The sequence below is a fragment of the Saimiri boliviensis genome, chromosome 2, assembly GCF_048565385.1.
Source record: "Saimiri boliviensis isolate mSaiBol1 chromosome 2, mSaiBol1.pri, whole genome shotgun sequence".
In the NCBI taxonomy this organism is placed as follows: domain Eukaryota; kingdom Metazoa; phylum Chordata; class Mammalia; order Primates; family Cebidae; genus Saimiri; species Saimiri boliviensis.
The window spans coordinates 44,202,454-44,230,375 of NC_133450.1; the positions used below are offsets into that span (position 1 = coordinate 44,202,454).

The 27,922-nt window shown below is 42.0% G+C and overlaps 1 pseudogene; it reads right to left on the minus strand.

Moving 5' to 3' along the window:
* Positions 1–1,048: 1,048 nt before the first annotated feature.
* LOC101041302 (origin recognition complex subunit 3 pseudogene) overlaps positions 1,049–27,922 on the minus strand; it is a 29,988-nt pseudogene continuing 3,114 nt past the window's right edge.

Sequence of the window (27,922 nt, forward strand, 5' to 3'; positions counted from 1 at the left end):
TCCTTTCAGGAGTCTAGACACTCCCAAGTTCATTCTAAGCCCACGTCTCTAGCACTAATGCTTCAGGGAGGCATTGCCATCGCCCTGAAAATGTCTCAAGTAATAAAGAAATGTCCTAGGGTGGCTGGCAAGGTGGATGAATAGGAACAGCTCCAGTCTGCAGCTCCCAGTGAGATTAGTGCAGAAAGCAGGTGATTTCTGCATTTCCAGGTACCCAAGCTCATCTCCTTGGGACTGGTTATACCGTGGGTGCAGCCAACGGAGGGTGAGCAGAAGCAGGGTTGGGCATTGCCTCACCTGGGAAGCACAAGGGGTTGGGGAACTCCCTCCCCTAACTTTGAGAAGCTGTGAGGGACTGTGCACTCCAGCACAGATACTATGCTTTTCCCACAGTCTTAGCAACCTGCAGACAAGGAGATTCCCCTGGGTGCCTACACCACCAGGACCCTAGATTTTAAGCAAAAAACTGGGCAGCTGTTTGGGCAGACACTGAGCTAGCTGCAGGAGATTTTTTTCTTTTTCATTTGTATAATCAGGTAGTCCTCAATAAAGGAGGTTTTTTTCATACCCCAGTGGTGACTGGAATGCCAGTGAGACAGAACCATTCACTCCCCTAGAAAGGGGGCTGAAGCCAGGGAGCCAGGTGGTCTAGCTCAGCAGATCCCACCCCCATGGAGCACATCAAGCTGAGATCTACTAGATTGAAATTATTTTTTTTAATATACTCCTGGATAAAGGAATTTATTACATTTATATACTATAAGTTCAAGAATGATTCACTCATAATTTAATAATAACTTTGTGGGAAGTACAGTAAAATGTGTGAGCAATTTTAGTTATGTATTGTTTGTTGGATTCTAAAGTACTCCACAGATGTTTTGGTATATGCCCATTTGGGGTTAGCAATGTACTTTTCTGGTTAAACATCACATGAGGATTACACATTTATCTTCTCACCAAAACAGGGTCCTCTAGTCTATGTAAATAGGACAGGGCACCTTTTTCTCTTAAGCTAAATGCGATCGTTCTGGTTTTGCTCATTTGCTTTCTAGCAGCCTCCCCATGTTAGCCTTGCCACATGGTCCGTGTCTGTTTGGTAGGTTTTATAAATCCTAAAAGTTCTAGTTCAGAAACAGCTCTAATAAACTGAGCATGGATAATTTCATTCATTTCTTCTGAGGTTGCAAAATTTGCATCCATTTTTTTCAGCAGTTGTCACAACTCTTGCGAAAGCCTCTGACGAGTCCACAAGGTTGATCAGCCTGCTACATTCTAGGTGCAATTTATACGCCATGCAGATGTCTGGGGCAAAATTTGGAATGCAACCTTCTGCACTTTTCAGTGCTTCATTCTTTAGATAATAGTAAGGATTGTTGAGTGCAGTGTGGAGGGCAACTGACAGAGCAGCATTTAAATGCTCACAAAGGGCATGGGCAGCACTGAAGTACACCACCTCATGGAGATGCTGTGTCTCGGGAGGCAGAAGGTATTCTCTCACTAGACAGACAATGAAGTTCACATCATTTTCTCGGAGTACTTCAAATTTGATTGGCTTTGTACTTCTTTTTAACTCCTTCATTTCCAATAAGGACTTCTGAAGATGATAGAGGTCTGTCTTCTGAAGCCCCTTTGGCTGTGACCCAAAAGCATCTTCTTCCTCTTTGGTTTAATTGAGGTTCTGAAACTGGGCCAGGAACTCCTCTGTTCTCTTAGCTGTGCTGCCAAGGTGCTTTTCACAAGGCTTAAAATCTTGAAACATTTCTCAAGTATGGTCATCAATTCATCCTTTGCCGACATCCTCGGCAGTTGCAAGATGGATGCATACTCCTCTGAATCCCATATGTTCTTTTCCGAACATGTGCAGTACAACTCTCTGATCTGTCAGTCCAGTGGATACTTGGGAAGAGAAGAGGTAAACTTACGAAGACATCTCAAAATCAGGAAGTAATTCATATGATAAACATGCAGGTTTTCTAGTAATAATTGTGTTTTCTCCTTCAAACATTTCTCCTTGGTCAAGAGTGCCACTTGCTTTCTGAAGCTTGCTTTTCCACGTACCTCCTAAGAGATGGAAGACGCTGAATATTTTCACATTGATTATTTGACAAAAAATTTATTCTTCTTTTGGCTTCTGGAAGATTACACACAGTACACTTAAGGGCTGGGAATAGAAATGCTCTAATAGAGAAAGCTGAAGTCCTTTTATAAAGTTTTGAATTGAGAAATCATGATAGAAAAAGATATTGGTCAGAACCCGTAATACTTTTTCATTTATTTTAAAGGGAAACTGAGTTATAAGAAGTAGCTTATCTAGTACTGTAGTCAGGTGCTCCCTGCAAGGCAAAGATTGGAACAGTTCTATGCACAACAGAGATGATACTGCATGAGGAAGCAATCGATGGATGGTAATAGGAGATGTAGTGATTCCGAAAATGAGTATTAGTGGAAATTCATGCAGATGTTGACGATTGGCACAGAGATCTTTCTCTTTTTGGAGTTTGGCTTAAAAAGAAAGCAGCCCTTAGACACTGATGAGGTGGACATGGTCTCAACTGGCTCTACAGATTCCAGATCTGATTGAAATTCTTGATGACAGCACAGAAGTCAGAAGTCAACCTGGGATGCTTGAGCTTGGCTGGGGGAGGGACCTCTGTTATTACTGAGGCATGAGGAGGTGGTTTTCCCTTCACAGTCTAAACAAAGCCCCCAGAAAGTTCACACTGCAGCTTGGCAAAGCTGCTGTAGCCAGACTACCTTTCTAGATTCCCCCTCACTGGGCAGGGCATCTCTGAAAGAAAGGCAGCAGCTCCAGTCAGGGGATTATAGACAAAATTCCCATCTCCCTGGACAGAGCACCTGGGGGAAGGGGTGGCTGTGGGCTCAGCTTCAACAGAGTTAAATGTTCCTGCCTGACAGTTCTGAAGAGAGCAGTGGATCTCCCAGCACAGTGCTCAGGCTCTGCAAAAGGACAAACTGCCCCCTCAAGTGGGTCCCTGACCCCTATGCCTCCTGGCTGAGAGACACCTCATACAGGAGAGCTCCAGCTGGCATCTGGTGGGTGTTCCTCTGGGATAAAGCTTCCAGAGGAAGGAACAGGCAGCAATCTTTTCTGTTCTATAGCCTCTGCTGGTAATACCCAGGCAAACAGGGTCTAGAGTGGACCTCCAGCAAACTCTAGCAGACCTGCAGAAGAGAAGACTGTTAGAAGGAAAACTTACAAACAGAAAACCATAGCATCAACATCAACAAAAAGGACATCCACACAAAAACACCATTTGAAGGTCACCAACATCAAAGACCAAAGGTAGATAAGATAAATCCATGAATGTGAGAAAAAAACCAAAGGTAGATAAGATAAATCCATGAATGTGAGGAAAATGTGTGCAAAAAGGCTGAAAAATCCAAAAACCAGAACATCTCTTCTCCTCCAAAGGTTCACAACTCCTCATCAGCAAGAAAACAAAACTGAACAGAGAATGAGTTTGACTAAGTGACAGAAGTAGGCTTCAGAAGATGGGTAATAACAAAATTTTCTGAGCTAAAGGAGCATGTTCTAACCCAATGCAAGGGAGCTAAGAACATTGAAAAATGGTTAGAGGAATTGCTAACCAGAATAACCAGTTTAGAGAAGAACATAAATGATCTGATGGAGCTGAAAAACACAGCTCAAAAACTTCATGAAGCATACACAAGTGTCAATAGCTGCATCAATCAAGTGGAAGAAAGGATATCAGAGACTGAAGATCAACTTCAGTGAAATGAAGTGTGAAGACAAGTTTAGAGAAAAAGAATGAAAATAAACAAAGCCTCCAAGAAATTTAGGACTATGTGAAGAGACCAAACCTATGGTTGATGGGTATACCTGAAAGTGACAGGGAGAATGGAACCAAATAGGAAAACACTCTTCAGGATATCATCAAGGAGAACTTCCTCAACCTAGAAAGATAGGCCAACATTCAAATTCAGGAAATACAGCAAACACCAAAAGGTACTCATAGAGAAGAACAACCCCAAGACATGTAATCCTCAGATTCACCAACGTTGAAATGAAGGAAAAAAATGTTAAGGGCAGCCAGAAAGAAAGGTCGGTTTACCCACAAAGGGAAGCCCATCAGACTAACAGTGGATCCCTCTGCAGAAACCCTACAAGCCAGAATAGAGTGGGGGCCATTATTCAACATTCTTTTTTTTTTTTTTTTTGAGACGGAGTTTTGCTCTTGTTACCCAGGCTGGAGTGCAATGGCGCGATCTCGGCTCACCGCAACCTCCGCCTCCTGGGCTCAGGCAATTCTCCTGTCTCAGCCTCCTGAGTAGCTGGGATTACAGGCACGCGCCACCACGCCCAGCTAGTGTTTTGTATTTTTAGTAGAGACGGAGTTTCACCATGTTGACCTGGATGGTCTCGATCTCTCGACCTCGTGATCCACTTGCCTCGGCCTCCCAAAGTGCTGGGATTACAGGCTTGAGCCACCGCGCCCGGCCTCAACATTCTTAAAGAAAATAATTTTCAACCCGGAATTTCATATCCAGCCAAACTAAGCTTTATAAGCAAAAGAGAAGTAAAATGCTTTATAAATAAGCAAATGCTGAGAGATGTTTTTACCACCATGCCTGCCTTATGAGAACTCCTGAAGGAAGCACTAAATATGGAAAGGAAAAAACGGTAACAGCCACTGCAAAAACATACCAAATTGTAAAGACCATTGACACTATGAAGAAACTACGTCAACTAACAGGCAAAATAACCAGCTAGCATCATAATGACAGGATCAAATTCACACATAACAATATTAACCTTAAATGTAAACAGGCTAAATGCCCTAATTAAAAGACACAGACTGGCAAATTGGATAAAGAGTTAAGACCCATCAGTGTGCTGTATTCAGGAAACCCATCTCACATGCAAAGACAGGCACTCAAAGGGATGAAGGAATATTTACCACGCAAATGCAAAGCAAAAAGAAGCAGGAGTTTCAATCCTAGTCTTTGATAAAAACAGACTTTAAACCAACAAAGATCAAAAAAGGCAAAGGAAGGCATTACATAATGGTAAAGGTATCAATGCAACAAGAAGAGCTAACTATCCTAAATATATGTGCATCTAATACAGGAGCACCCAGATTCATAAAGCAAGTTCTTAATGACCTACAAAGAGACTTAGACTACCACACAATAATGGTGGGAGACTTTAATACCCCACTGCCAATATTAGACAGATTAATGAGACAGAAAATTAACAAGGATATTCAGGACTTGAATTCACCTCTAGATCAAGCAGACCTATTAGACATCTACAGAACTCTTCACCCCAAATCAACAGAATATACATTCTTCTCAGCACCACATCACACTTATTCTAAAGTTGACCACATAGTTTAAAGTAAAACAACAAGGTGGCAGCCTACAGGCAAAGAAGACAGTACTCACCAGAAACCACCCTGAAACCTTGATCTTGAACTGCTAGCCTCCAGAACTGTGAGAAAGTAAATTTCTGTTGTTTAAGCCACCTAGTTTACGGTATTTTGTTATGGCAGATAGCAGGCTAATGCAGAAGATTTTTTAAAATAGTACTTTTATTTGAAAGAAGCCTGGTTGGAGGATGCAGCTTAAAATGAGAACAACTAAGCCTACTAACTGTGCCCTAGAAAAAAGCAGCTCACCCAGCACAAGGGGTCATGGTCTCATAGCAGACCTCTCCATGTGGCAGAGCCCCCTCTGGGCATCTTGTTCTCAAGAGAAAAAAGGTCAGAATAAGCTTAGCATAACCTATTATTATTCTGAAATTTACCAATCCCTAGGGCAGAGTGAGTAAATGGGTAGGGAGAGGCCAGAAGAAAACTCAGTCCTCATTGGAACCAGGAGAAGGGAAGAATTCTCCCTCTAAAAACACGTGTGCTTTCTGAACTGTTATGTGTTTGTAATAGAGGACAGAGTCAAAAGGGGTTGACGCTTCCTTATGGGCTCCAAATTCATTTCTTCTTCCAAGGGGAAGGAAACTGAGGGGAGCGCTGGCAGGGTGTTTAAAATCTCTTTAGGGCATAACAGTTTAGAGAACTTATTTATAAAGGGTTAGGTACTGAGAAGTATAATACTTGTTCAAATGGTTATTAGGGCATAAGTATGAAGACATAAGGGCTCCTTAGAGTTTGCTTGTTTCTGTCAGTCATCATTCATATTTCTATTGTCAGCTAAGTCTCATCCTTCTCTTCTCTCCCCTCCTCATGTCACTCATTCTTTCCATCCATCCCTCTCTCCTACTCCTCATTCCTCTCCTTTGGAGCCCGTTTCCTATAAATGTCTTATAGTAATAAAAGAATCAAGAGGTAGTTTGGAGACTTGACTTTGCCTTCCCTAAATCCTTGTCAATTCCTATAAGACACCCCAAGTGTTACATGATTTAAGTACAGTTAGTGTGCTTGCTCTTCATTTGTTCAGGTATCCATCCATTCATTCCACATACATGTGCTGAGGGACCACACATACTCGGTACTTTTTCCAAATACTGAATATTTCTGTAAACAAAATAGGTTAAAAAAACTGCCTTTTTGAATCTTATACTCTAGTATGGGATGGGGGGACAGATAATACACAAAGCATACAAATTAGATGTCTTGTGTTCGAAAGCAAGTCTCATAGCACAATAGAGCTGCATAAGTGAGTTTGGGGTTGCGGGGTCAGGGGAACTTTAAGTAGGATGGTCAGAGCAGGGTAGGCCTCACTGAGACAGGATCTTTTGAGTAAAGACCTGGTAAGATAGTCCCATGGATAATGAGGGGAAGAGCATTCTAGTCTGAGGGATATGCAGTGCCAAGGCTCTGAGGTACACACATTCAAGAGAAAGCAAGGAAGACTAGGCACAGTGGCTCAAACCTGTAATTCCAGCACTTTGGGAGGCCAAGATGGGTGGATCACTTGAGGTCAGGAGTTCAAGACCAGCCTGGCCAACATGGTGAAACCCTGTCTCTACTAAAATTACAAAAATTAGCTGGGTGTGCTGGGAGGCACCAGTAATCCCAGCTACTCTGTCAGAGAGAGAGAGAAAGAGAGATAGACAGAGACAGAGACAGACAAACAGAGAGAAAGAGAAAGACAGAAACAAACAAACAAACTACCTGGCTGGCATCAGTGAGCAGAAATGACTCAGGGATGACTTGAGAAAGGCATGGAGCAGGGGTCGTCACATAGGATCTTGTTCATAGTAAAGCCTTTGGCTTTATAAGATTTTAGTAAACTCTGAAGTAAATGGGGACGATTGATGAAATGGGAACTTTTGATTGCTGTATCATCACAAAGATAAATCCTCTAAGCCCAGTAAATTTCTCTCTCTCTACCCCCCTTTCTCTTTTGCAACTTCCTCCTCTCTAACAGGAGGAATAATGGCCTTCTAAAGATAACCGTGCCCTAATCCTTGGAACTTGTGAATATGTTATTTCATATGGCACAAGGGACTTTGCAGATGTGGTTAAGGTTGTGACCTTGAGATGGGGAGATTTTTGTATAATAGATTATTTGAATGGAGTTGATCTAACGAGATAAGTCCTTAACAGTGGAGAACTTTTCTTACGTGTAGTCAGAGAGAGATGACCATGGAAGAAGGATCAGGAAGAAAGAGGAGAGAATGGCAGTTCTTTGAGTATACCTTTTCATACAGTTTTGACTTTGAAAGTACAATCATGTGCCGTATAATGACATTTCAATCAATGCATATACAATGGTGGTCTCATAAGTTTATAATTAAGCTGAAAATCTGCTATTACCTAGTGATACCATAGCTATTGTAACATAGTAGTGCAGTTACTTTATTTTTTATAAATGTAATATAGTCTAGATAGATAGTGTCTGTAAAATCTGCAGGAGTCTATAGTAGTGTCTTAAGCCTCCACATTCACTCACCACTTACTCGCTGACTTGCCCAGAGCAGTGTCCTGTCCCGCAAGCTCAATTTGTGGTAAGTGCTCTCTACAGGTGTACTAATTTTCTCTTCTTTTTCCCTTCCTTTCCCTTCTCTTTTCTTTTTTTCTCTCCTTTTCCTTTCTTTCTTTCTTTTCAAGAACTAGGGTCTTGCTTGTTGCCCAGGCTGGAGTGTTGAAGTGTGATCATAGCTCACTGTAACCTCCAACTCCTGGGCTCAAGTGATCTTTCTATCTCAGTCTCTGGACAGCTAGGACTACAGGCACAGGCCACCATGCCCATGTAATTAAAAAAAATTGTAGAGTTGGGGATGGTCTCACTATGTTTCCCAGGTTGGTCTGCAACCTTTGGCCTCAAGCAATTTTCCTGCCTCAGCCTCACAAAGCACTGGGATTATAGACTTGAGCCACTGTGCCTGGCTCCAATTATCTTGTATACGATATTTTTTACTGTGCCTTTTCTATGTTTAGATACACAAATACTTACCATTGTGCTACAGTTGCTTACAGTACTCAATATGGTAACATGCCATACAGGTTTGTAGCTTCAGAGCAATAGATTATGCCATGTAGCCTAGGTGTATAGTAGATTATACCACCTAGGTGTATGTAAGTATATGTTATGATGTTTACACAATGATGAAATCACTTAAAGACGAATTTCTCAGAATGTATCTGTGTCATTAAGGGATGCATAACTGTATGTTACTAGTCTACATATTTTTTAAAAAAGCAAATCAAATCAATAAGAATGGGAGGAGGTGGAGCAATATGGCCAAATAGAAGCCCCCACCAGTTGTCCTCCCCACAGGGACACCAATTGAATGACTATCCTCACAGAAAATCATCTCCATAAGAACCAAACCCCAGTGAGCAATCATAGCACCTGATTCTAATTTCATATCAATGAAAGAGCCACTGAAAATGGTAGGAAAGACAGTCTTGAATTGCTGATGCCACCTCTCCCCCATCCCTTGGCAGAATTTGCATGGTGCAGAGAGAGAACCTGTGCACCTGGGGAGAAAGAGTGCAGTGTTTGTGGGACATTGTATTTCAACTTAGTGCTGACCTGTCACAGCAGAAAGCAGCAAAAGGCAGAATTCAGCTGACGTCCATGGAGGATGCATTTAGACTACTCCTGGTCAGAGGGGAATCTCCCATCCCAATGGTCAGAACCTGAGTCCCAGCAAGCCTCATCACTGTGGGCTAAAGTGCTCTGGGGTCCTAAATAAACTTGAAAGGCAATATAGGCCACAAGGACTGCAATTCCTGGTTAAGTGCTGGTGCTGTGCTGGGCCTGGAGCCAGTGGATTTGGAGGGAACACAACCTGGTAAGGCCACAGCTCAACTGCAGGCAGCACACCTCACAGCTCCAGTGGAGACTCCTTCCCTCTGCTTGATGAGAAGAGAGGGAAGGGTAAAAAGGATTTTGTCTTGTAACTTGGGTATCACCTCAGCCACGGTAGGATAGAGCACGAGGCAGAGTCCTGAGGCCCCCATTCCAGGCCCTAGCTGCCAGATGACATTTCTAGACACACTCGGACCAAAAGGGAACCTCCTACCTTGAAGAGAAGGACTCAGGCCTGGCAGTTTTATCTGCTTACTAAGGAGCCTTTGGGCTCAGAATAATCAGCAGTGGTACCCAGGCAGTACTCACTGTGGACCTTGGTCAAGATTCAGAGATGTTCTGGCTTCAGGTGTGACACTGTACATTCCCAGCTGCAGTGGCTCTGAGAAGGGACCCCTTCTGTTGAGAAAAGGGGAATTAAGAGTAAGGAGAATTTGTCTTGCAGCATAGGTACCAGCTGGGCCACAGTTGGATAGGGCACCAAGTGGACTCATGGGGTACTCAATTCCAGGCCTTGGCATTTGGACAGCATTTCTAGACCTGCTCTGGGCCAAAGGGAAGCTCACTGCCCTGAAGGGAGAGTCTGTGGCCTTGCAGCATCCATCACAAGCTGGCTGAACAGCTCTTGGACCTTGAATGAACATTGGTGGTAGCTAGGCAGTACCTGCCATGGACCTGGAATAGTAGTGGCCACAGGGAGAGACTCCTCTGCTTGTGAAAGAGGAGGAAGGACTTTCTCCTGTGGCTTGGGTGCCAACTCAGCAGTAGTAGAATAGAGTACCAGGTAGATTCCTGTGGTTCCCAACTTCAGGCCCTGGCTCTGGGATGGCATCTTTAGACCCACCTAGGACCAAGGGAAACTCACTGCCCAGAAAGGAAGGACACAAGTCTGGCTGGCTTCACCACCTGCTGATTGCAGAGCCTTAGGGCCTTGAATCTACATAGGTGATAACCAGGTAGTGGTTACTATAAGCCTTGGGTGATATATGCTGGCTTCAGGTCTGACCCAGCACAGTCCCAGTGGTAGTGGACCACAGCGGTGCTTGTGTCATTCCTCACCCAGTTCCAGGTGGCTCAGTGCGCACACACATACACACACACACACACACAGAGAGAGAGAGAGAGAGGGAGAGAGAGGGAGACAGACAGACAGACAGACAGACAGACAGACAGACAGACAAACATACTCCATTTGTGGTTTGGGAGAAAGGAAGGAAAGAGAACATGAGTCTCTGCCTGGTAATCCAGAGAATTCTTCCAGATCTTATCCAAGACAACCGAGATGGTACCTCTACAAATCTACAAGAGCCACAGCATTACTGGGCTTGGGGTGCCCCCTGAGGCATATATGGATACAGTGTCCCCTGAGGGGCACTTACATCACACTTAGACTTAGATCACAACACTCAATTCCCTTTGAATAATTGGGAAACCTTCCCAAGAAGGACAGGAACAACAAGCCCAGACTGTGAAGACTACCAAAATGCCTTACTCTTCAATGTCCAAACACTGATGAACATGCACAAGCATCATGACCATCCAGGAAAACATGACCTCACTTAACAAACTAAATAAGGCATCAGTGGCGAATCCTGAAGAGACAGAAAAGTGTAACCTCTCATGCAGAGAATTCAAAATGACTATTTTAAGGAAGCTCAATGAAATTTACAAAAACACAGGGAAGGAGTTCCGAATCCTATCAGAAAAGTTTGAAACTGAACATAATTGAAAAGAATAAGGCAGAAATTCTAAAATTGGAAAATACAATTGACATCCTGAAAAATGTATTAATGTCTCTTAAGAGCAGAATTGACCAGATAGAAGAAAGAATTACTAAGCTTGAAGACAGGCTTTTTGAAAATTAACAGTAGATCAGGCCACACACATACAAAAACCTACTAAAATAAAACAGTGGGGAAATTTCCCAGGACACTGGTTTGAGCAAAGATCTCTTGAGTAATATCCTGCAAGCACAGGCAACCAAGGCAAAAGTGGACAAATAGGATCAATCACATCAAGTTAAATAGCTTCTGCACAGCAAAGAAAATAATCAACAAAGTTAAGTAACAACCCAAAGAATGGGAGAAAATATTTGCAACCTATCCATCTGACAAGGGATTAATAAACAAAATATAGAAGGAACTCAAACAACTCTATAGGAAAAAAATCTAATAATTTGATTAAAACATGGGCAAAAGATCTGAATAGACATTTCTGAAGAGAAGGCATACAAATGGCAAACAGATATATGAAAAAGTACTGAACATCACTGATCATAAGAGAAATGCAAATCAAAACTGCAATGAGATATCATCTCACCCCAGTTAAAATGGCTTACATCCAAAAACCTACTGAAAAAATCTAAAATAAAACATTAGGGAAACTTTCCAGGACCTAATTCAATAATGAATGCTGATGAGAATTTGCAGAAAAGGGAACCCCTCATATACTGTTGATGGGAATGAAAATCAGCACAATCACTATGATAAACAGTATAGACGTTCCTCAAAAAACTAAAAATAAAGCCACTCTATGATCCAGCAATCCCACTGCAAGGTATATACCCAAGAGAAGGGAAATCAGTATATCAAAGAGATATCTGCACTTACATGTTTATTGCAGTACTATTCACAATAGCCAAGACTTGGAGTCAACCTAAGTATCCATCAATAGATGAATGGATGAAGAAAATGTGGTGGCCAGGCACAGTGGCTCACGCCTGTAATCGCAGCAGTTTGGGAGGCTGAGGCAGGTGGATCACGAGATCAGGGGTTCAAGACCAGCCTGGCCAAGATGATGAAAATACTAAATCACTCTCTACTAAAAACACAAAAATTAGCTGGGTGCAGTGGTGGGTGCCTGTAAACCTTGCTATTCAGGAGGCTGAGGCAGAATTGCTTGGACCCAGGAGGCAGAGGTTGCAGTGAGCAGAGAGTGCCCCTGCAGTCTAGCCTGGGCAACAGGGCAAGATTCTGTCCCCCACTCCCCACCAAAATGTGGTACATATATACAGTGGAGTACTATTCAGCCATAAAAAGCATGAGATCCTGTGATTGTAACAACAGGGATGAGCTGTAAGTCATTATGTTAAGTGAAATGAGGCAGCCACATTTTGGAAATAGAGAGTAGTATGCTGCTCACCAGAATTTGGAGGAGTTAGTCAGAGGGGAGGGGAGTAGGGATGGCTAACAGATACAAAAATATAATTAGATAGAATGAATAAGATCTAGTATTTGTTAGCACAACAGGGTGACTACCATCAACAATAATTGTACATTTCAAAATAACTAAAAGTATAATTGGATTGTTCATAACACAAAGGAAGGATACATGCTTCAGGTGATGGATACCTCATTTTCCTTGATGTTATTGTTATGTATTGTATGCCTGTATCAAAATACCTCATGTAACCCATAAATACATACACCTACCATTTGCCCACAAAAATCAAAAATTAAAAAAAATCAGTAAGAATTAGGGGGGAAAACTGACTAAATCTGAAAGAAAATTAATCTAAGTGCATTTTTTATGGTTGCTATAAAACCATACTGAAGAGGGAGGACAAAGAGGAAAGAATAAATCCAAGTAACTTATGAACAGTTTTTAATTATATAATCCTTGTTCTGGACCAGAGTGGGATGTGGGGAGGGGATGTAGAAGGGGGAAGAGGTACGAACAAAGCCTGAGCCTTTTTTAGGAGGTTAGTTTTTAGTAGTGTTACACAAGAAACAATTCTGAAACTCTTTTAGATTAATATAGAACTGAGCAAATGAGTACATGTGTCGATGTGTTAGGAGTTAGGATTCTCACTGTGAAAGAAGGAACATACAAATACAGAATGGGGTAAGGCAAGAAAGAATGCTGTAGGGATGGGGTAGAATTTGAGGTATTGATGTGAACTCATTATTCCTAAAACGTGTGTATGTGTATGCATGTTTCTGCGCATGTATGTGTTTATGTTTGTATGTGTGTTATGTGTGTATCTACATATACACATTTTCTCCCTCTGTGGAAAAGGTTAGAAGCAAAGTTAATCTTGATCTTTAATACTATTCCCCACTAAAAGGCATCAGATATTCTTGGAGCAATGTCTGACTCCATTACCCTGCAGCAGGGTAAGTGTAAAATAAACCCGGAACCTTTTGTTATGTCAGATAGTTAAAAAATGCTTTTCTAAAGATGGGAGAATATTACAAGGACACAGGAGAAAGCTTGAGAGGGCTCTGTCTGGTCAAATCTGGAACCATTTGAACATAACATAATTAAACATGAATGAATTCTAAACTGCTGGAGGGGAAATTTACGAGCTGGGGAATTCATGAGCCCTTACTCATCATAGGTAAATTAATTAATGCAGGAGGTGAGCGGGAACTCGATTACTGTAGAACACTGAGAACCAACTGGTAATTATGGAGAGAGTGCTGGAGCTGAACAATCATCATTTGCAGCCATCATAGTAAAGATTGGTTTAGACAAGAATCATCAGCAGATGCTAAATCTAGGAGAAATTTTAGATGAGTAGCAGACCACATATTAATTGTAAGAGAGAAAAAATATCATATAAATATACACAAAAGAAATTGGGCAACACCTTGACTGAGTGATCAAAATGTGTATCATCTATGGGAGACAGATGAAAATTGTATGTCCTCAAGTAGGACACCCTGATACCAACTATGCTATATTCCAGCTGAGAACGCATAACTTCAAACTAATAAAAAGAAACATCAGACAAACATCAGACAAAAATAAAAAAGAAACATCAGACAAAAAACGATGGGAGGACCTGTGTTCCTTGGCTTGTGGTCCCCTTTGCGTCTTCAGAGACAGCACTCGCATTACTCTCACCTCTGTTTCCACCCTCATGTCTCCTCCCTTCCCTCTGACTCTACTGTCTCTCCCATAAGGCTCCTTGTGATTACCCTGGCCTCATGGATAATCCAGATAAGTAACCATCCTTTCTTAAAATTCTTAACTTCATCACATCTGCAAAGTCCTCTTTGTCATGTAAGGTAATGTATTCACAGGTTCTGGTGATTAGGACATGAATATTTTTGGGGAGCCATTATTCTGCATACCATAAACTATAATTCAAAAATGTCAATGTCATAAGAGACAGACAAAGCCTAGAGAGTATGAGAGAGTAGGAGAATATGACAACTAAATACAATACCTGATTTTGATTAGATCTTTTTCTGGAGCGGGAAAATGCTATAAAGAACATGCATTATTATGTCATTTGACATGATTGGAACATGGTGGTATGATTAGATATATGTATCAATATAAATATGAAGTTGACACATGTACTGAAGTTGTATAAGAGCTGTGGAATTAAGAGTGTAGGAATTAAGAGCTGTGATGTATGTAACTTACCCTCAAATGGTTCAGAAAAAAATTACGTGTATATGTACACACAAAGGAAGAGCAGGAGAACAAATGATGAAGTAAATGATGAAAGTTTTATCGGCCGGGCGCGGTGGCTCAAGCCTGTAATCCCAGCACTTTGGGAGGCCAAGGCGGGTGGATCACGAGGTCGAGAGATCGAGACCATCCTGGTCAACATGGTGAAACCCCGTCTTTACTAAAAATAAAAAAAATAGCTGGGCCTGGTGGCGCGTGCCTGTAATCCCAGCTACTCAGGAGGCTGAGGCAGGAGAATTGCCTGAACCCAGGAGGTGGAGGTTGCGGTGAGCCAAGATCACGCCATTGCACTCCAGCCTGGGTAACAAGAGCGAAACTCCGTCTCAAAAAAAAAAAAAAGTTTTATCTATACAGCAAAAACAGTTTTATCTATAGAACAAAAAACAAGTGAATCTGGGAAAGAAAGGTGTTTCTGGTGCTATTTTTATATTGAGACTTTCTATGTGCTTGAACTTACAAATAAAAAGGTTTTTGTTTTTTTTTTTGCTGTTTGTACTTTTTTTTTATTTGGGCTCTGGGGTACATGTGCACATCCTGCATCCTGCAGGATCGTTGCATAAGTACATACATGCCATCATGGTGGTTGGCTGTCTCCATCCCCGCCACTGTTGCCTGTATCAGGCATTTTTCCCGGTGTTATTCCTCCCCCTCCTCCCCACCCCCCACACCACTGTCTCCTGCCTTCCCACCCCTCCTCCCCCTCAACTAGCCCTGTGAGTTCCCTTCCCTGTGCCGAAGTGTTCTCATTGTTCATCAACCGCCTGTGAGTGAAAACGTGGTATTTGGTTTTCTGTTCTTGTGTCAGTTTGCTGAGAATGATGGTTTCTAGGTTCATCCATGTCTCTAGGAACTTATTGTTTTTTATGGCTGCATAGTATTCTATGGTGTATATGTGCCACATTTTCTTTGTCCAGTCTATCATTGATGGGAATTTGGGTTGGTTCCAGTCTTTGCTATCATAAACAGCACTGCAATGATTATACGTGTGCATGTGTCTTTATGATAGAACAATTTATAATCCTTTGGGTGTATACCCACTAATGGGATTGCTGGGTCAAATGGGATTTCTATTTCTAGATCCTTGAGGAATCGCCACTGTCTCCCACAATGGTTGAACTAATTTACACTCCCACCAACAGTGTAAAAGTGTTCCTATTTCTCCATATCCTCTCCAGCATCTATTGTCTGCAGATTTTTTAATGATTCCCATTCTAACTGGCATGAGATATGAGATGATATCTCAATGTGGTTTTGATTTGCATTTCCCTAATGAGCAATGATGATGAGCATTTATTTTTTTTATTTTTTTTTTTTAGACGGAGTTTCGCTCTTGTTACCCAGGCTGGAGTGCAATGGCGCGATCTTGGCTCACCGCAACCTCCGCCTCCTGGGTTCAGGCAATTCTCCTGTCTCAGCCTCCTGAGTAGCTGGGATTACAGGCACGTGCCACCATGCCCAGCTAATTTTTTGTATTTTTAGTAGAGACGGGGTTTCACCATGTTGACCAGGATGGTCTCGATCTCTCGACCTCGTGATCCACCCGCCTCGGCCTCCCAAAGTGCTGGGATTATAAGCTTGAGCCACCGCACCCGGCCAAGCATTTTTTTAAATTGCATTTTAGGTTTTGGATTACATGTGAAGGACATGCAAGATTGTTGCATAGGTACACACATGGCAGTGTGGTTTGCTGCCTTCCTTCCCCTCACCCATATCTGTCATTTCTCCCCATGCTATCCCTTCCCACCTCCCCACCCCCCGTCCCCCCCCATTTCCCCCCAACGGACCCCAGTGTGTAGTGCTCCCCTCCCTGTGTCCATGTGTTCTCATTGTTCAACACCCACCTATGAGTGAGAACATGCGGTGTTTGATTTTTGCTCTTGTGTCAGTTTGCTGAGAATGATGGTTTCCAGGTTCATCCATGTCCCTACAAAGGACACGAACTCATCGTTTTTGATGGCTGTGTAATATTCCATGGTGTATATGTACCACATTTTCCCTATCCAGTCTATCATTGATGGGCATTTGGGTTGGTTCCAGGTCTTTGCTATTGTAAACAGTGCTGCAATGAATATTCGTGTGCATGTGTCCTTATAGTAGAATGATTTATAATCCTTTGGATATATACCCAGTAATGGCATTGCTGGGTCAAATGGGATTTCTATGTCTCCAGATTTTTTAATGATCGCCATTCTAACTGGTGTGAGATGGTATCTCAATGTGGTTTTGATTTGCATTTCTCTAATGACCAGTGATGATGAACATTTTTTCATATGTTTGTTGGCCTCCTGTATGTCTTCTTTTGTAAAGTGTCTGTTCATATCCTTCGCCCATTTTTGAATGGGCTTGTTTGTTTTTTTCTTGTAGATCTGTTTTAGTTCTTTGTAAATTCTGGATATCAGCCCCTTGTCAGATGGGTAGACTGCAAAAATTTTTTCCCATTCTGTTGGTTGCCAATTCACTCTACTGACTGTTTCTTTTGCTGTGCAGAAGCTGTGGAGTTTGATTAGGTCCCATTTGTCTATTTTGGCTTTTGTTGCCATTGCTTTTGGCGTTTTGGTCATGAAGTCCTTGCCTACGCCTATGTCCTGAATGGTTTTGCCTAGATTTTCTTCTAGGGTTTTTATGGTGTTAGGTCTGATGTTTAGGTCTTTAATCCATCTGGAGTTAATTTTGGTGTAAGGTGTCAGGAAGGGGTCCTGTTTCTGCTTTCTGCACGTAGCTAGCCAGTTTTCCCAACACCATTTATTAAACAGGGAGTCCTTTCCCCATTGCTTGTTTTTGTCAGGTTTGTCGAAGATCGGATGGTTGTAGATATGTTGTATTTCCTCTGAGGCCTCTGTTCTGTTCCATTGGTCTATATCTCTGTTTTGGTACCAGTACCATGCTGTTTTGATTACTGTAGCCTTGTAGTATAGTTTGAAGTCCAGTAGTGTGATGCCTCCTGCTTTGTTCTTTTTGCTTAGAATTGACTTGGCTATGTGGGCTCTCTTTTGGTTCCATATGAAGTTTAAGGTGGTTTTTTCCAGTTCTGTGAAGAAGGTCATTGGTAGCTTGATGGGAATAGCATTGAATTTGTAAATTACTTTGGGCAGTATGGCCATTTTCACGATGTTGATTCTTCCTAACCATGAACATGGAATGTTTCTCCATCTGTTTGTGTCCTCTCTTATATCGTTGAGCAGTGGCTTGTAGTTCTCCTGGAAGAGGTCCTTTACGTTCCTTGTTAGTTGTATTCCTAGGTATTTTATTCTCTTTGTAGCAATTGTGAATGGCAGTTCATTCTTGATTTGGCTCTCTTTAAGTCTGTTACTCGTGTATAGGAATGCTTGTGATTTTTGCACGTTGATTTTGTATCCTGAGACTTTGCTGAAGTTGTTTATCAGTTTCAGGAGATTTTGGGCTGAGACAATGGGGTCTTCTAGATATATAATCATGTCATCTGCAAATAGAGACAGTTTGACTTCCTCCTTTCCTATTTGAATACCCTTTATTTCTTTCTCTTGCCTGATTGCTCTGGCTAGAACTTCCAGTACTATATTGAATAGGAGTGGTGAGAGAGGGCATCCTTGTCTAGTGCCAGATTTCAAAGGGAATGCTTCCAGGTTTTGCCCATTCAGTATGATATTGGCTGTTCGTTTGTCGTAAATAGCTTTTATTATTTTGAGATACGTTCCGTCAATACCTAGTTTGAGGGTTTTTAGCATAAAGGGCTGTTGAATTTTGTTGAAGGCCTTCTGTGCATCTATTGAGATAATCATGTGGTTTTTGTCTTTTATTGAAGTATTTTATTGAAGATTTTTGCATCTATGTTCATCATGGATATTGGCCTGAAATTTTCTTTTCTTGTTGAGTCTCTGCTGGGTTTTGGTATCAGGATGATGTTGGTCTCATAAAATGATTTGGGAAGGATTCCCTCTTTTTGGATTGTCTGGAATATTTTCAGAAGGAATGGTACCGGCTCCTCTTTGTATGTCTGGTAGGATTCGGCTGTGAACCCATCTGGACCTGGGCTTTTTTTGGGTGGTAGGCTCTTAATTGCTGCCTCGACTTCAGACCTTGTTATTGGTCTATTCGGGGTTTCGACTTCTTCCGGGTTTAGGCTTGGGAGGATGCAGGTGTCCAGGAATTTATCCATTTCTTCCAGGTTTACTAGTTTATGTGCATAGAGTTGTTTGTAATAATCTCTGATGATGGTTTGGATTTCTGTGGAATCTGTGGTGATATCCCCTTTATCGTTTTTTATTGCATCAATTTGGTTATTCTCTCTTTTCTTTTTTATTAATCTGGCTAGTGGTCTATTTTGTTGATCTTTTCGAAAAACCAGCTCCTGGATTTATTGATTTTTTGAAGAGTTTTTTGTGTCTCTATTTCCTTCAGTTCTGCTCTGATCTTAGTTATTTCCTGTCTTCTGCTAGGTTTTGAGTTTTTTTTTTTATCTTGCTCCTCTAGCTCTTTCAATTTTGATGATAGGGTGTCAATTTTAGATCTCTCCTTTCTTCTCATGTGGGCACTCATTGCTATATATTTTCCTCTAGAGACTGCTTTAAATGTGTCCCAGAGATTCTGGAATGTTGTGTCTTCATTCTCATTGGTTTCGAAGAACATCTTTATTTCTACCTTCATTTCATTGTTTATCCAGTCAACATTCAAGAGCAAGTTGTTCAGTTTCCATGAAGCTGTGCGGTTCTGAGTTAGTTTCTGCATTCTGAGTTCTAACTCGATTGCACTGTGGTCTGAGAGACTGTTATGATTTCCGTTCTTTTGCATTTGCTGAGTAGTGATTTATTGCCAATTATGTGGTCAATTTTAGAGTAGGTGTGATGTGGTGCTGAGAAGATTGTATATTCTGTGGATTTGGGGTGGAGAGTTCTGTAAATGTCTATTAGATTTGCTTGTTCCAGGTCTGAGTTCAGGTCCTGGATATCCTTGTTGATTTTCTGTCTGGTTGATCTGTCTAATATTGACAATGGGGTATTAAAGTCTCCCATTATTATTGTGTGGGAGTCTAAGTCTCTTTGTAAGTCATTAAGAACTTGCCTTAGGTATCTGGGTGCTCCTGTATTGGGTGTGTATATATTTAGGATAGTTAGCTCTTCTTGTTGCATTGATCCTTTTACCATTATGTAGTGTCCTTCTTTGTCTCTTTTGATCTTTGTTGCTTTAAAGTCTATTTTATCAGAGATGAGAATTGCAACTCCTGCTTTTTTTGCTCTCCATTTGCTTGGTAGATCTTCCTCCATCCCTTTATTTTGAGCCTTTGTGTATCCTTGCATGTAAGATGGGTTTCCTGGATACAGCACACTGATGGGTTTTGGCTTTTTATCCAATTTGCTAGTTTGTGTCTTTTGATTGGGGCATTTAGTCCATTTACATTTAGGGATAGTATTGTTATGTGTGAATTTGATACTGTCATTTTGATGCTACCTGGCTGTTTTGTTGGTTAGTTGATGCAGATTCTTGATTGTGTTGATGCTCTTTTACCATTTGGTATGTTTTTGGAGTGGCTGGTAATGGTTGTTCCCTTTATATGTGTAGAGCCTCTTTCAGGAGTTCTTGTAGAGCAGGTTTGGTGGTGATGAAATCTCTGAGTACTTGCTTGTTCACAAAGGATTTTATTTTTCCTTCACTTATGAAGCTTAGTTTGGCTGGATAGGAGATTCTGGGTTGAAAGTTCTTTTCTTTAAGGATGTTGAATATTGGCCCCCAATCTCTTCTGGCTTGTAGGGTTTCTGCAGAGAGATCTGCTGTGAGTCTAATGGGCTTCCCTTTGTGGGTAACTTGACCTTTCTCTTTGGCTGCCCTTAGCATTTTCTCTTTCATTTCAACCCTGCTGAATCTGATGATTATGTGCCTTGGGGTTGCTGTTCTTGAGGAATATCTTTGTGGTGTTCTCTGTATTTCCTGGATTTGAATATTGGCCTGCCTTGCTAGGTTGGGGAAGTTTTCCTGGATAATATCCTGAATAGTATTTTCCAGCTTGGATTCATTCTCTTCATGACATTCAGGTACACCTATCAAACATAGATTAGGTCTTTTCTCATAGTCCCACATTTCTTGAAGATTTTGTTCATTCCTTTTTGTGCTTTTTTCTCTGTTCTTGCCTTCTCTTTTTATTTCATTTAGTTGATCTTCGACCTCTGATATCCTTTCTTCTGCTTGGTCAATTCGGCTGTTGAAACTTGTGCATGCTTCATGAAGTTCTCGTGTTTTGTTTTTCAGCTCCATCAATTCACTTATAATCCTCTCTATGTTGTCCATTCTCGTCAGCAGTTCGTCCAACCTTTTTTCAAGGTTCCTAGTTTCTTTGCATTGGGTTAGAACATGTTCTTTTAGCTCACTGTAGTTTCTTACTATCCACCTTCTGAAGTCTGATTCTGCCATTTCATCACACTCCTTCTCCATCCGGCCTGATTCCCTTGCTGGTGAGGAGTTGTGATCCCTTTTAGGAGGAGAGGTGTTCTGGTTTCGGGAGTTTTCATCCTTTTTGCGCTGGTTTCTTCCCATTTTTGTGGGTTTATCCACATGTTGTCTTTGTAGTTACTGTCTTTCAGATTGGGTCTCTGAGTGAGCTTCTAGCTCGTGGATGCTGAAGTTACTTCTTTTTTTTTTAAGCTTTCCTTCTAACAGTCTGGGCCCTCTGCTGTAGGACTGTTCAGGTCCTCTCCAGGCCCTGCTTGCCTGGGGATCACCTGCAGCAGCTGCAGAACATTAAGGGTTGCTACCAGTTTCCTCTTCCGCTATCTTTGTCCCAGAATGATGCTCGCCAACTGTCAGTCTGTTCTCTCCTTTATGAGGTGAGTCTTTGGATCTATGGGGGTCAGGGAGCTACTTGAGGAGACAGTCTATCTTTTATTGGGGCTTAAGTCCTGAGCTGTGAGTTCCATTGTTCATTCAGAGCTGCTGGGCAGGTACGTTTAGGTCTGCTGCAGCTGAACTCATAAACAGCTTTTTGTTCCCAGGTGCTCTGTCCTGGGGAGTTGGGGTTTTATGAGTTTCCGTTGCACTACTGCCTTTTTTGTTTTTTCTTTCAGGTCTGCCCAGCCCAGCTGGCAGCCCACCTAGCCACTGTCTGCCTGCAGAGGCTTTGCTGAGCTGCTGTGGGCTCCACCCAGCTGCCCTGTGCTCTTCCCTGCAGTCCTGTTTATATGGGCATAGTTAGAACCGTCTCAGCAACGGTGGCCCCGCCTCTGTTATGGCGGACTCTCTCTGTTGTGGCAGGTTGCCTCAGCAATGGCGGGTTGCCTCAGCAATGGCGGCCTGCCTCCGTAGTGGTGGAGAGTCTCAGTAATGGTGGATGCCCCTCCCCCACAGAGCCGAACCATCCCGGGTTCAGCTGTGCTTGCTGTGAAACACTCAACCCAGAGAGTTTTCAATTACTGTATTTGTTTTCGTTGTTGTTGTTGGGGGTGGGGGGTGGGACCAACTGAGCCTGAACAACTGGTTCCCTGACTCAGAGTTGTTTTTTTTTTTTTTTTAAGTTGAACGACCCCGTGTTCCAGTTGCTTGTTGAAAAGGCCCCGGGATCTCCTGTGCTGTGACTCACTGAGTCGGCTCAAACAGCGGCGCCCGCCGAGGCTCCTGGCAGTTTTTTGCCTAGGAATCTCCTGGCCTGGCTCGCTATTTCAGATGAATGGGCAACTCTGCCGTCTCAGGGCTCCGATCGCCAGCTAAGAGGGCTCCCAGACCAGTGGCTTTTGTATGGAGAACCGCTGCAACAGGGCATGGTCAAAGCAGCCGCGCGGGCCAAATCAGCCCCGTGGGGGCCAAAACCGCCGCACCGGCCAGAACTGCAGCACTGGCGACCCCTCTGCCTGGGTATTTCCTGGTCTGTGGGCAATAAAAATTTGTCTGGAAATGCGGCGTCCACTCACCCTCTGCACTTTCCCTGGGAGCTGAAGTCCTGAGCTGTTCTTAGGCAGCATCTTCCCAGCATTCAATGAGCATTTTTTCATGTTTTTTGGCCACATATTTGTCTTCTTTTGAAGTGTCTGTTCATATGCTTCACCCACTTTTGAATGGATTTTTTTTTTTCCTGTAAATCTGCTTTAGTTCTTTGTAGATTCTGGATAGTAGACCTTTGTCTGATGGGTAGATTGCAAAAATTTTTTCCCATTCTCTTGGTTGCCAGTTTACTCTAATGATTGTTTCTTTTGCTGTGCAGAAACCCTTAAGTTTAATTAGGTCCCATTTGTCTATTTTGTCTTTTGTTGCCATTGTTTTTTGTGTTTTAGTCATGAAGTCCTTGCCTGTGCCTATGTCCTGAATGGTTTTGCCTAGGTTTTCTTCTAGGCTTTTTATGGTGTTAGGTCTAATGTTTACAACTTTAATTTATCTGGAGTTAATTTTTGTATAAGGTGTAAGGAAGGGGTCCAATTTCAGCCTCCTGCATATGGCTAGCCAGTTTCCCAACACCATTTTTAAACAGAGAATTCTTTTCCCATTGCTTGTTTTTGTCTGGTTTGTCAAAGATCAGATGGTCATAGATGTGTGGCATTGCTTCTGAGGCCTCTGTTCTCTTCCATTGGTCTCTATTTCTGTTTTGGCACCAGTGCCGTGCTGTTCTGATTTCTGTAACCTTGCAGTATAGTTTGAAGTCAGGTAGCATGATGCCTCCAGCTTTGTTCTTTTTGCTTAGGATTGTCTTGGCTATGCTGGCACTATTTTGGTTCCATATGAAGTTTAAAGTGTTGTTTTTTTTTTTTTTTCCAGTTCCGTGAAGAATGTCAATGGTAGTTTGATGGAATAGCATTGAATCTATAACTTACTTTGGGCAGTATGGCCATTTTTACAATATTGATTCTTCCTAACCATGAGCATGGAATGTTTTTCCATCTGTTTGTGTCCTCTCTTATTTCCTTGAGCAGTGGTTTGTAGTTCTCCTTGAAGACATCTTTTACCTCCATTGTTAGCTGTATTCCTAGGTATTTTATTCTCTTTGTAGCAATTGTAAATGGGAGTTTGCTCATGATTTGGCTCTCTGTCTGTTATTGGTGTATAGGAATGCTTGTGATTTCTGCACACTGGTTTTGTATCCTGAGACTTTGCCAAGGTTGCTTACCAGCTTAAGGAGCTTTTGGGCTGAGATGTTGGGGGTCTTCTAAATATATGATCATGTTGTCTGCACAAAGGGACAATTTGACTTCTTCTTTTCCTATTTGAATGCTCTTTATTTCTTTTTCTTGCCTAACTGCTCTGGCTAGAACTTCCAATACTATATTGAATAGGAGTGGTGAGAGAGGGCATCCTTGTCTAGTGCCAGTTTTCAAAGGGAATGCTTCTAATTTTTGCCTATTCAGTATGATATTAGCTGTGGGTTTGTCATAAATAGCTTTTATTGTTTCAAGATGTGTTCCATGGATACCTAGTTTATTGAGAGTTTTTAGCATAAAGGGCTGTTGAATTTTGTCAAAGGCCTTCTCTGCATCTGTTGAGATGATCATGTAGTTTTTGTCTTTGGTTCTGTTTATGTGGTGAATTACATTTATAGATTTGCTTATATTGAACCTCCCTTGCATCCCTGGTATGAAGCCTACTTGATTGCAGTGGATAGGCTTTTTGATGTGCTGTTGGATTTGGTTTGCCAGTATTTTATTGAAGATTTTTGCATCTATGTTCATCATGGATATTGATCTGTAGTTTTCTTTTTTAGTTGTATCTCTGCCAGATTTTGGTATCAGGATGATGTTGGTCTCATAGAAAGAGTTAGGGAGGATTCCCTCTTTTTGTATTGTTTGGAATAGTTTCAACAGGAATGGTACCACCTTCTCTTTGTATGTCTGGCAGAATTCAGCTGTGAACCCATCTGGACCTGGGCTGCTTTTGGTCAGTAGGCTATTAATTGCTGCCTCAACTTCAGACCTTGTTATTGGTCTATTCAGGGTTTTAACATCTTCTTGGCTTAGTCTTGGGAGTGTGCAAGTGTCCAGGAATTTATCCATTTCTTCCAGATTTACTGATTTATATGCATAGATTTTTTTGTAGTAATCTCTGATGGTAGTTTGTATTTCAGTGGAATCAGTGGTGACCTCCCCTTTGTTGTTTTTATTGCAACTATTCGATTCTTGTCTCTTTATTAGTCTAGGTATTGGTCTATTTTGTTGATCTTTTCAAAAAACCAGCTCCTGGATTTATTGATTTTTTTTAAGGATTTTTTTGTGTCTCTATCTCCTTGAGTTCTGATCTGATCTTAGTTATTTCTTGTCTTCTGCTTGCTTTTGAGTTTTTTAAATCTTGCTCCTCTGGCTCTTTCAATTTTGACGATAGCATGTCAGTTTTCAATCTTTCATTGTTTCTCACGTGGGCATTTATTGCTATAAATTTCCCTCTAGACATTACTTCAAATGTGTTCCATAGGATCTGGTATGTTGTGTCTTCATTCTCATTGGTTTCAAAGAACATTTTTATTTCTGCCTTCATTTGATTGTTTATCCATTAGTCATTCAGGAGCAAGTGGTCCAGTTTCCATGTGATTGTGTGGTTTTGAGTGCTTTTCTTAATCCTGAGTTGTAATTTTAATGTGCTGTGTTCTGAGAGAGTGTTTGTTATGATTTCCATTCTTTTGCATTTGCTGAGGAGTGATTTACATCCAATTATGTGGTCAATTTTGGAGTAAGTGCAATGTGGTGCTGAGAAGAATGTGTATTCTGTGGATCTGGGGTTGAGAGTTCTGTAAATGTCTATTAGGTTTGCTTGGTCCAGATCTGCGTTCAAGTCCTGGATATCCTTGTTGACTTTCTGTCTCATTGATCTGCCCAATATTGTCAATGGAGTGTTAAAGTCTCCCACTATTATTGTATGGCAGTCTAAGTCTCTTTGTAGGTCTTTAAGAACTTGCTTTATGTAACTGGGTGCTCCTGCATTGGGTGCATAAATAGCATGATTAGCTCTTCTTGTTGCATTGATGTTTTTAACATTATATAATGCCCTTCTTTGTCTCTTTTGATGTTTGTTGGTTTAAAGTCCATTTAAACTAGGATTCCTACCACTGCTTTTTTTTGCTCTCCATTTGCTTGGTAAATCTTCTTCCATCCCTTTATTTTGAGTCTTTGTGAGTCTTTGCATGTGAGATGGGTCTCCTGAATACAGCCCACCTATGGGTCTTGACTTTTTATCCAGTTTGCCAGTCTTGGCTTTTGATTGGTGGCATTTAGGCCATTTACATTCAACATTAATGTTGTTATGTTTGAATTTGATCCTGCCATTTTGTTACTGGCTGGTTGTTTTGTCTGTTAATTGACATGGCTCCTTCATTGTGTTGTTATTCTTTACCATTTGGTACGTTTTTGCAGTGGCTGGTACTGGTTGTTCCTTTCTCTGTCCAGTACTTCCTTCAGTATCTCCTGTAAGATAGCAATGTAATCTCTTAGCAGTTGCTTGTCTGTAAAAGATTTTATTTCTTCTTCACTTGTGAAGCTTAGTTTGGCTGGATATGAAATTCTGGGTTGAAAGCCATTTTCTTTAAGGATATTGAATATTGGCTCCCATTCCCTTCTAGCTTGCAGGGTTTCTTCCAAGAGATCTGCTGTGAGTCTGATGGTGTTTCCTTTGTGAGTGACTCGACCTTTCTCTCTGGCTGCCCTTAGGACTTTTTCCTTCATTTCAACCCTGGTGAATCTGACAACTATGTGCCTTGTGGTTGCTCTTCTTGAGGAATATCTTTGTGGTGTTCTCTATATTTCCTGGATTTGAATGTGGCCTGCCTTACTAGGCTGGGAAAGTTCTCTTGGATAATATCTTGAAGAGTGTTTTTCAACTTGGATTCATTCTCCCTGTCACATTCAGGTACACTGATCAAGCGTAGATAAGGTTTTTTGGTTTTTTTCTTCTTCACATAATCCCATAGTTCTTGGAGGCTTTGTTCATTTCTTTTCACTCTTTTTCCCCTAATCTTGCCTTCTCATTTTATTTCATTGATTTGATCTTCTATCTCTGATATCCTTTCTTCTGCTTGATCAATTCAGCTGTTGAAACTTGTGTATGCCTCCTGAAGTTCTCGTGCTGTGTTTTTCAGCTCCATCAAGTTTTTCAGCTCCATCATGTCGTTTATGTTCTTTTCTAAGCTGGTTATTCTAGTTAGTATTTCGTCTAACCTTTTTTCAAGGTTCTTAGTTTCTTTGTGTTGGGTTAGAACATGGTCATTTAACTGAGAGGAGTTTGGTATTACCCACCTTCTGAAGGCTGCTTCTGTTAATTTGTCAGATGTATTCTCTTTTTTTAATTCCGTTGATGGTGAGGAGTTGTGATCCCTGAGAGGAGAAGAAGTGTTTTGTTCTTTGATGGTTTCATCCTTTTCGAGCTGTTTTTTTTCCCCCATCTTGGTGGATTTGTGTACCTTTGATCTGGTCTCAGGAGGAGTCTCTGAGTTGACTTTTTCTTCTATTGAGGTTGGAGCTGTATCTTTTTTGGCCTGTAGAGGGCGTTGCTGGGCTCTCTCGGGTTCAGTCAGGTTGTTGGGTGGGTGGTCCTTCCCGAGTTTGTTTGCAGGTGGGATTGGCCCCGCCTTCCCAATGGCGTCTCTCCTTCCCCAGCTGGATCTTCCTGGATGGGGTCAAGCTGGTGTATTTGCTGCCAAGCTCTCTAGCAAGGGCTTCAGTTTGAGTTCTGTGGAGGTGGGGCCTGCCAGGCCTTATGGTCTGTTTCCCTGCTTTCAACTCTGCCTCCGTCTGTGGGATGGTCCGTCCTGCTGGCCTTAGTCGAAACTCCCACCCGGGTCCCTGCGACAACTTGCAGAGCCTGGCAGTAGCTGCTGCTCAGATTTGCATCCACTACCCATGGTGCCCCACCGTCTGGCAGGGCTCTGGTGGACCGTGGGTTGCAGGAGAGATGAGGTAAGCACAGGGTCTGAAACGGAGCACAGAGGGGGTTAAGTCCCCTGACCCTCCGAGCCGGCTGCACGTTTCAGGTGGGGTGTGCCGCCACCCGCAGTCTTGATTTGCTCCCTTGAGCGGCTTTCGCCGCGTGGTTCCTTCCCTGGGCCTATTTTCAGAGCCCTAGCAGTCCCACAGAAAAGAACCGATCACCTCGTTTGGAATAGTGAAATCCTCTAGCCTTCTGAGTCTCATTTGCTGGGAGCTGCATTCTGGTGCTGGCTTCTCTCAGCTATCTTGGCCTCCCCGCTCCTCCCCCACCAAAGTTTTTTTTTTTTTAGTTGTGAGTCATGCTTATACATAGCCCTGAACTTTGGACAACATCCCTGATGTGACAGATGGTCCTCCTGTCTCAGGCATCCAGTCTAGAGATG